Here is an 8,338-nt window from a genome sequence, read left to right as displayed (position 1 = left end):
ACAGATTGAAGGAAAAAAATTACATGATTATATCTATAGATGCAGAAAAAGCTTTTGACAAAATACAGCACCCTTTCTTGATAAAAACACTCCAAAAGATCGGAATACAAGGAAATTTTTTGAACTTGATAAAAAGCATATGTGAAAAACCCAGAGCCAACATCGTTTACAATGGAGAAATCCTAAAATCCTTCCCTCTAAAGTCAGGAACAAGACAAGGATGCCCACTCTCTCCCCTTCTACTTAACATTGTCTTAGAAGTACTTGCTCGAGCATTGAGGCAAGAACCAGATATAAAAGGCATTCAAATTGGAAAGGAAGAAGTCAAAATTTCATTATTTGCAGATGACATGATCCTATACATAGAAAACCCTGAGAGGTCTACAACAAAGCTTCTAGAACTCATAAATGAGTTTAGTAAAGTCGCAGGTTATAAGATCAATGCGCAAAAATCAGTAGCATTTCTGTACACCAATAATGAGCAAGATCAGGAGGAAATCAAGAAACAAATACCATTCACAATAGTAAATATAAAAATCAAATATTTAGGAATAAACTTAACTAAAGATGTAAAAAACTTATGCACTAAGCACTATACAAGACAGTTCAAGGAAATCAAAGAAGACCTAAATAAATGGAAGAATATTCCCTGTTCATGGATAGGAGGACTAAATATTACTAAGATGTCTATCCTACCAAAACTGATCTACACATTCAATATAATCCCAATAAAAATCAACACAGCCTTCTTTAAGGAATTAGAAAAACTAACTATGAAATTTATTTGGAAAGGAAAGAGGCCCCAAATAGCCAAAGACATATTGAAAAAGAAAAATGAAGTTGTAGGAATCACACTACCTGACTTCAAAACATACTACAAAGCTACAGTAGTGAAAACAGCATGGTATTGGCATAAGGAGAGACACAAAGACCAATGGAATTGAATTGAAAGTTCTGATATAGAACCTCGTATATATAGCCATATAATATTCGATAAAGCCACCAAACCCTCTCAACTGGGAGAGAATGGCCTATTCAACAAATGGTGCTTGGAGAACTGGATAGCCATATGTAGAAGAATGAAAGAGGATTACCATCTCACACCTTATACAAAGATCAACTCAAGATGGATCAAAGACCTAAATATAAGAACCAAGACCATAAAGACCTTGGAAAGCAGTGTAGGGAAACATCTACAAGACCTTGTAATAGGAAATAGCTTCATGAACATCACACCAAAAGCATGAGCAGCAAAAGAACAAATAGATTAATGGGACTTCCTCAAAATTAAAGCCTTCTGCACCTCAAAGGAGTTCGTCAAGAAACTAAAAAGGGAGCCTACACAATGGGAGAAAATATTTGACAACCATATATCAAATAAGAGACTTATAACTTGCATATATAAAGAACTCCTATATCTTGAAAATAAAAAGATAAACAACCCATTTAAAAAATGGGAAAAAGATTTAAACAGACACTTCTCCAAAGAAGAAATACAAATGGCTAAAAAGCACATGAAAAAATGCTCCAAATCTCTAGCTATCAGGGAAATGCAAATCAAAACTACAATGAGATACCATCTTACTCCCATAAGATTGGAAGCTATGAAAAAAACAGAAGACTACAAGTGCTGGAGAGGATGTGAAGAAATGGGAACACTCATCCACTGCTGGTGGGAATGCAGAAGGATCCAACCATTCTGGAGAACAGTTTGGCGGTTTCTCAAAAAACTAACCATAGATTTGCCATATGACCCAGCAATTCCACTGCTGGATATATACCCAGCAGAAATGAAAATAAGGACACAAACCGATATATGCACACCAATGTTCATAGCAGCATTGTTCACTATCGCCAAAAGTTGGAATCAACCCAAATGCCCATCAACAGATGAGTGGATCAATAAAATGTGGTATATACATACAATGGAATACTACTCGGCTTTAAGAACAAATACACTACAAACACACGTGATAACATGGATGAATCTTGAGAACCTTATGTTGAGTGAAGCAACCCAGGCATTGAAGGACAAATACTACATGACCTCAATGATATGAAATAAGCAAGCTGCCTCAGAGAGCTATAGATTGGAAGATAGGCTTACAGGAAATCAGGGGGTAGAGGAAGGATGTAAGCTGACATCTACATGGGTGAAATCTATAAGCTGGAGGTAAGTATGTGTACAAGGAAGGGATAAAATGGGGGCATAGGGGTTACCTTTGGGTGGGGCTTTGCAGGCTTGAGGAGGGCTAGGGATGGGTGGATGGGTAATATTGCCCAAGAAATTGGGGGGAGGGTGGGGCAACATATGAACATAGGAGATTGTCAGGTATTTGGTTGAGAGTATAATGCTGAGAAAACCTTTTCAAAATATAATTAGGAAAGTTACCTGTTTAAGATACTTAAAGGGGATAATCTGATGTAGGACAGACTCCTCGGGAATATGTGAATGCTCATTTTGCCAGAGTGGGTTATACCATTGGGTAGAGACCCATATAATGAGAGTGAAGGTAGACCCACATCCTAGGGAGGACTAATGCCATCAAATAGAGGGAACTGTATCTCTCAAGAGAAATGGTGGCTCCCAGGGCATTAGGGCAGTTGAGCAAGTCAAACCCTCAACACTGTTGCAAGTATCTCTGAACATGGCTCCTCAAGAAATGAAGATTGACTGTCACTGTGGGCCCCAAGGGGAGGGGGAAATAGATATTGAATAGATGGAACCAACCTAACTGTGAGGGCAATAGAAGTGTTTCACAAGAGTACACAAGGATGGATATAAAACATGTAATATTACACCAAAAACATATAGGGGCTGACAGACTAATAATGAAAACCATAATGTAAAACATAGAATAACTAAAAATTTAGAAAACTTTATAGCCTGAAGTATAAACCACAATGTAAACACAAATGTTACCTTGTTTGAAAGCTATTGTCTCAATATCTTTACATTAGTTTCAGTAAATATGATATGAATAAGTTAAAAGATTATTGCTGTGGAAGGGAAAAGGTTTTATATTGGATATGTGGGAGTACTGTATATTGTATATATGAATTACTGTGATCTAGGGCTCTTGTGAAGAGAAGCTCAATAATTAGGAAAAAAGAAAAGAAAAAGATAGGATGTAGAATTTTTCCAAATCAATATGTATTCTATATCTAACCTTTAAACTCATCGCTATATTCCATTTTACTAGTAAGGGAACCTGACATTATATTGGGCTTCACTTTTCAGGAAGTTTTGGATCACAGAGTGGTTCAACAATGGCAGCGGAGGAATACTGGTAAGGGATGTTATTGACAGCGGACATATGGTTGACAAGGAGTTATACAGGGCATGTGTACAGGGTGCATGGAAATGTTTGGATATACTCATAGTGGAAACAATTATAAACAACAGCTGGGGGGGGTGGTACTGGGTTCCTGGCTTGGGGAGCTCTGTCGTGGTCCCTAGGGGAGCAGCGGCAGTCTTCCAAGTGCAACAGCAAGGACCAGGAAGGAATGAGGGTCCAACAGTGAGCCCCTGATACTAATGACTATGCTTGTGAGCCTGTGCACCTGAAATAAGAACAAGGCCTAGAGCAGCACTGTGCCTAAGAGTTCCCTCCTGACAGCCTCTGTGTTACTCAAATGTGGCCAGTCTCTAAGCCAAACTCAGCATGTAAATGCAATGCCTTCCCCCCAACATGGGACATGACACCCGGGGATGAGCCTCCCTGGCACTGAGGGATCACTACCAAGTACCAGCTGATGACGTAACTAGAAAATGACCTTGAATTAAAAGTTCAACACGGACCAGCAGAATATCCCTGTCTACATATAACAACAGGAGTTAAAAATGCTTTTTGATCTAAATTAAGGGGGAAATGGGGAAACAGACTTTGGCCCAGTGGTTAGGGCATCCGTCTGCCATATGGGAGGTCCGCGGTTCAAACCCCGGGCCTCCTTCACCCGTGTGAAGCTGGCCATGCGCAGCGCTGATGCGCGCAAGGAGTACCGTGCCACGCAAGTGTGTCCCCCGCGTGGGGGAGCCCCACACGCAAGGAGTGCACCCATGAGGAAAGCCGCCCAGCGTGAAAAGAAAGAGCAGCCTGCCCAGGAATGGCGCCACCCACACTTCCCGTGCCGCTGACGACAACAGAAGCGGACAAAGAAACAAGACGCAGCAAATAGACACCAAGAACAGACAACCAGGGGAGGGGGGGGAAATTAAATAAATAAATAAATCTTTAAAAAAAAAAAAAGTGGGAAATGGAAAGGACAAATGAGTTTATATGGCTATGAGTCTCTAAAAAAGAGTCTGGAGGTTGTCAGAAGGATTGCCCTTATGCACACCTGAGCAGAGTCTCAGAGACAGAAAAAGTAGATACAACCCCAGGTATTGGTTCTTTTGAGGGCTAAAGAGACCCACAGGTTTTATGGTCATGGCAGATGGAGTTCACTGCCATGTCAGTTGGCCCTTCCTTGGAATTGGTGTTTCTGCGTGATGGAGCTGGACTCAGATGTGATCTCTTTTCACAAGCCTTTCCTGCTACTTTACTGGAATTGTATTTGGTGCTGCTGTTTAAGATATATCTAGGGGATCTGAATCTCTGGACTGACAATATGATAGCCAGGCCCTGAGCCTCAACAGACTTCAGCTCCTACACTCTGATTTATTGGACTTACCCCACTCGGCTAACATGGAGTTGAAGAATGTCAACCACCACACCATGGAACCTAGAGTGCCTACAACTGAAAGCAGGAGGATTGCATCCAGTATCCATGTGGAATCCTAGCCCCCTCTTGACATAGATGTGGAATGGACACAACCAAGCCAAGGTACACAGGAAGGAGGAATACAGTAAGGATTAGAGTGGACTTAACGATATTCTATTCATGAGCTATTGTGGTTAATAATCGAGAAAATGTGGCATTGGTGCGGAAAAAGTGGCCATGATAGCTGATGGGCACGTGGAATGGGAGGAAGAGATGAGATGTGGAGGCATTTTCGGGACTTGGAGTTGTCCTGGGTGGTGCTGCAGGGACAATTACCAGACATTGTATGTCCTCCCATGGCCCACTGGATGGAACGTGGGAGAGTGTGGGCTATGGTGTGGACCATTGGCCATGGGGTGCAGCGATGCCCAGAGATGTACTCACCAAATGCAATGGATGTGTCATGATGATGGGGGAGAGTGTTGCTGTGGGGGAAGTGGTGGGGTGGGGGCGGTGGGGGTGAATGGGGACCTCATATTTTTTTAATGTAATATTTTTTTAAAAATGAATAAATAAAATAAATAAATAAATAATAAAAAATGTGATTGTGCCTGAAAGGAGTAGCTGTAAATGTCAATTGAAAGGAAGATGATAGATAAAATAGGATATGTATAGCATAGAGTTTTCAGTGGTGGATGAAGATTGTGGTTAGGGCAGCGGACTTGGCCCAGTAGTTAGGGCATCCATCTACCACATGGGAAGTCCGCGGTTCAAACCCCGGGCCTCCTTGACCCATGTGGAGCTGGCCCATGTGCAGTGCTGATGCGCACAAGGAGTGCTGTGCCACACAGGGGTGTCCCCCGCATAGGGAAGTCCCATGCACAAGGAGTGCACCCCGGAAGGAGAGCCGCCCAGTGTGAAAGAAAGTGCAGCCTGCCGAGGAATGGTGCCACACACACGGAGAGCTGACACAACAAGATGATGCAACGAAAAGAAACATAGATCCCTGTGTCACTGACAACAGAAGCAGACAAAGAAGACGCAGCAAATAGACACAGAGAACAGACAACTGGGGTGGGAGGGGAATGGGAGAGAAATAAATAAATCTTTAAAATAAAAAATAAAAAGATTGTGGTTAATAGTTATAAATACAAGGGAGGCAGATTTGGCTCAATGGATAGAGTGTCACCTACAACATGGGAGATCCAGGGTTCAAACCCAGGGTCTCCTGACCCGTGTGGTGAGCTGGCCCACACAGTGCTGATACACGCAAGGAGTGCCATGCCACACAAGGGTCTGTGTACGGAAGCCCCACATGCAAGGAGGTACCTCTGATAAGAATGGAAGAACATACACGAAGAGGTGCTGTTGATAAGAATGGAAGAACACATACAGCAGATGGACACAGAGAACAGATAATTGGAGGGGGGGGGCATTGAAAAAAGAGAAATAAATTTTTAAAAAATAGGGACCACTTATTTTATAAGTAAAAGACAAGTCAACAATGGCCTACAAGTGCTCACCAAAACACCCTACCTAGCAAAAAGCTAACAAGAATAAATTAAGCCATTTAATCTTTCTTTTACCAAAAGAATATCCCAAGAAGGGAAGTGCACCATTCCTGGAAGTACTGCAATACCAGGCTGATGCGTGGAGTGGATAGAGCAAGCTCCTTTTCCACATCCCTGTTCCAAAAATCAATTTAATATGCTGTCCTCAAATGGAGGACATATCAGATATTAAACTGATAAGAACAGATACTACACTTGATCTTAGCCAAAAGGCCGAGAAGCGATGGTCTACAGCTCCCTGTATGGCACAGGCCTCACACACTTTTCCCTATTACAGTCATGGTCACATAAACCACGTTTCCAGCCTATTTCTTGTCACAGGCTGCCAAAACAACTAAACGGTACCAGAATCACATAGTAAGGGCTTTCCAATAAGACAACCCTAAAAGCACGTACTGAGAAGTTGGGATCTTGGATTTCAATACATGGCTTCTTGAACATAGAGTCTCCTCCTACTCCCTGGCTGAAAGGCACTCTATTTGAATAACCCCGCCCACCCCTGGCCCATTCTGCCTTTCAGGGCCTTCCCAGCAAAGTCACCTTAGGGCCTCTAAATAGAAGGGCAGACACTTGATTGCATTCTTTTTTTTCTTCTTTTTTTTTTGTAGTGTTTTTGTTTTTGTTTATCTTTGTCTTTTTTCTTTTCTTTTCTTTTTTTGCTTTCTTAAAGTATTTTTTATATTTATAAAGTGAGAAGGGGTATAAAATCTTGAGAAGCAGACATTTAGGGGCAAGTAGAAATAGTAGAAACCCGAATTTGAAATCTTACTTGTTCTGCAGCTAAAGAAGTGGTTAATCAAAGAAAGAAAGCAGAGTACAGCTTAGCAGGAGCCAAGAAGAGGAGAAATAGGGAGTTAAGGCACAATGGGTGCAGAGTGTCTGTTTGCAGCAATGGAGAGTTTTGGTAATGGACGGTGGGATGGTAGCATAACACTGTGAATGTGATTAATGCCACTGAATCATGTGCTTGGGAGGGATTGAGATGGAAATTTTTATGTTGTATTTATGGTACCACAACTAAAAGGAGAGAGGGGGAGACTAAGGAAATAAAGACAACTAAGTGCAGTACTTGATCCAGACTTGAACTAACACTGGAAAAGAAGATGCTTTAAATGGCATTAATGGTACAAGAGAAAAAACTGGACTATTGACAGTGTGCTTTCTTTTCTTTTTTTCTTCCCTTCTTCCTCCCCCACCCTGCTTCTTTTTCTGTCTGTGTCCATTTGCTGTGTGATCTTCTGTATCTCTTTCTCTTTTTGTCTTGGGCTTTGATCCTGGGTACCTCTGATGTGAAAAGAGGTTCCCTGTCAATTGTTCCACCTCAGTTTCAGGTTTCTGCTGCGCTTCACATTGATTCTCCCCTTTTGCTCTCTTTTGTGGCATCATCATCTTGCTGAGTGACTCACTTGTGTGGGCAGTGGCTTACCGCATGGACACTCGGCTTGCTGCACGGGCACTCAGCTCACAGCGCAGGCACTCAGCTCACAGAGCAGGCACTGGCTTGCCACATGGGCACTCACACAGGCACTCGGCTCACCACGCAGGCACTCAGCTCGCCACGTGGGCACTGGCTCGCCACATGGGCGCTGGTTCACCACACTGGCACTCACATGGGCACTTTGCTTGCCATGCAGGCACTCAGCTCACAGCATGGGCACTCGGCTCACCACGCAGGCACTCAGCTCACAGCGTGGGCACTAGGCTCGCCATGTGGGCACTCGACTTACCACATGGGCACTCACATGGGCACATGGCTCACCATGTGGGCACTCAGCTCACGGCGCAGGCACCTACATGGGCACTTGGCTTGCTGCGCAGGCACACTTTCTCTTCTTCTTTTTCACCAGGAGGCCCCAGGGATTGAACCCAGGTCCCCCCAGGTGGTAGGCAGAGGCCTCATCACTTGAGCCACATCTGCTTCCCTGGAATGAGTGCTTTATATCAATGTTAAGTTTCTTGAACTTGGGGAACTGACATGGCTCAGTGGTTGAGTTGCTTCTTCCCATGTACAAGGTCCTAGGTTCAAGCCCCAGTACCACCTAAAAAAAAACCAGTTTCTTGAA

At 43.0% G+C, this 8,338-nt stretch overlaps 1 non-coding gene across 1 annotated transcript; it reads right to left on the bottom strand.

Moving 5' to 3' along the window:
- Nucleotides 1-6,309: 6,309 nt before the first annotated feature.
- LOC111760120 (U2 spliceosomal RNA) lies at nt 6,310-6,500 on the bottom strand. Its single transcript, XR_002793906.1, has one exon. It is a non-coding gene; the product is annotated as a U2 spliceosomal RNA (small nuclear RNA).
- Nucleotides 6,501-8,338: the final 1,838 nt, after the last annotated feature.

Source organism: Dasypus novemcinctus, chromosome 22 (genome assembly GCF_030445035.2).
Source record: "Dasypus novemcinctus isolate mDasNov1 chromosome 22, mDasNov1.1.hap2, whole genome shotgun sequence".
In the NCBI taxonomy this organism is placed as follows: domain Eukaryota; kingdom Metazoa; phylum Chordata; class Mammalia; order Cingulata; family Dasypodidae; genus Dasypus; species Dasypus novemcinctus.
Note: the sequence above shows the minus strand (reverse complement) of the source record. Positions and strands in the feature narration are given on the sequence as shown.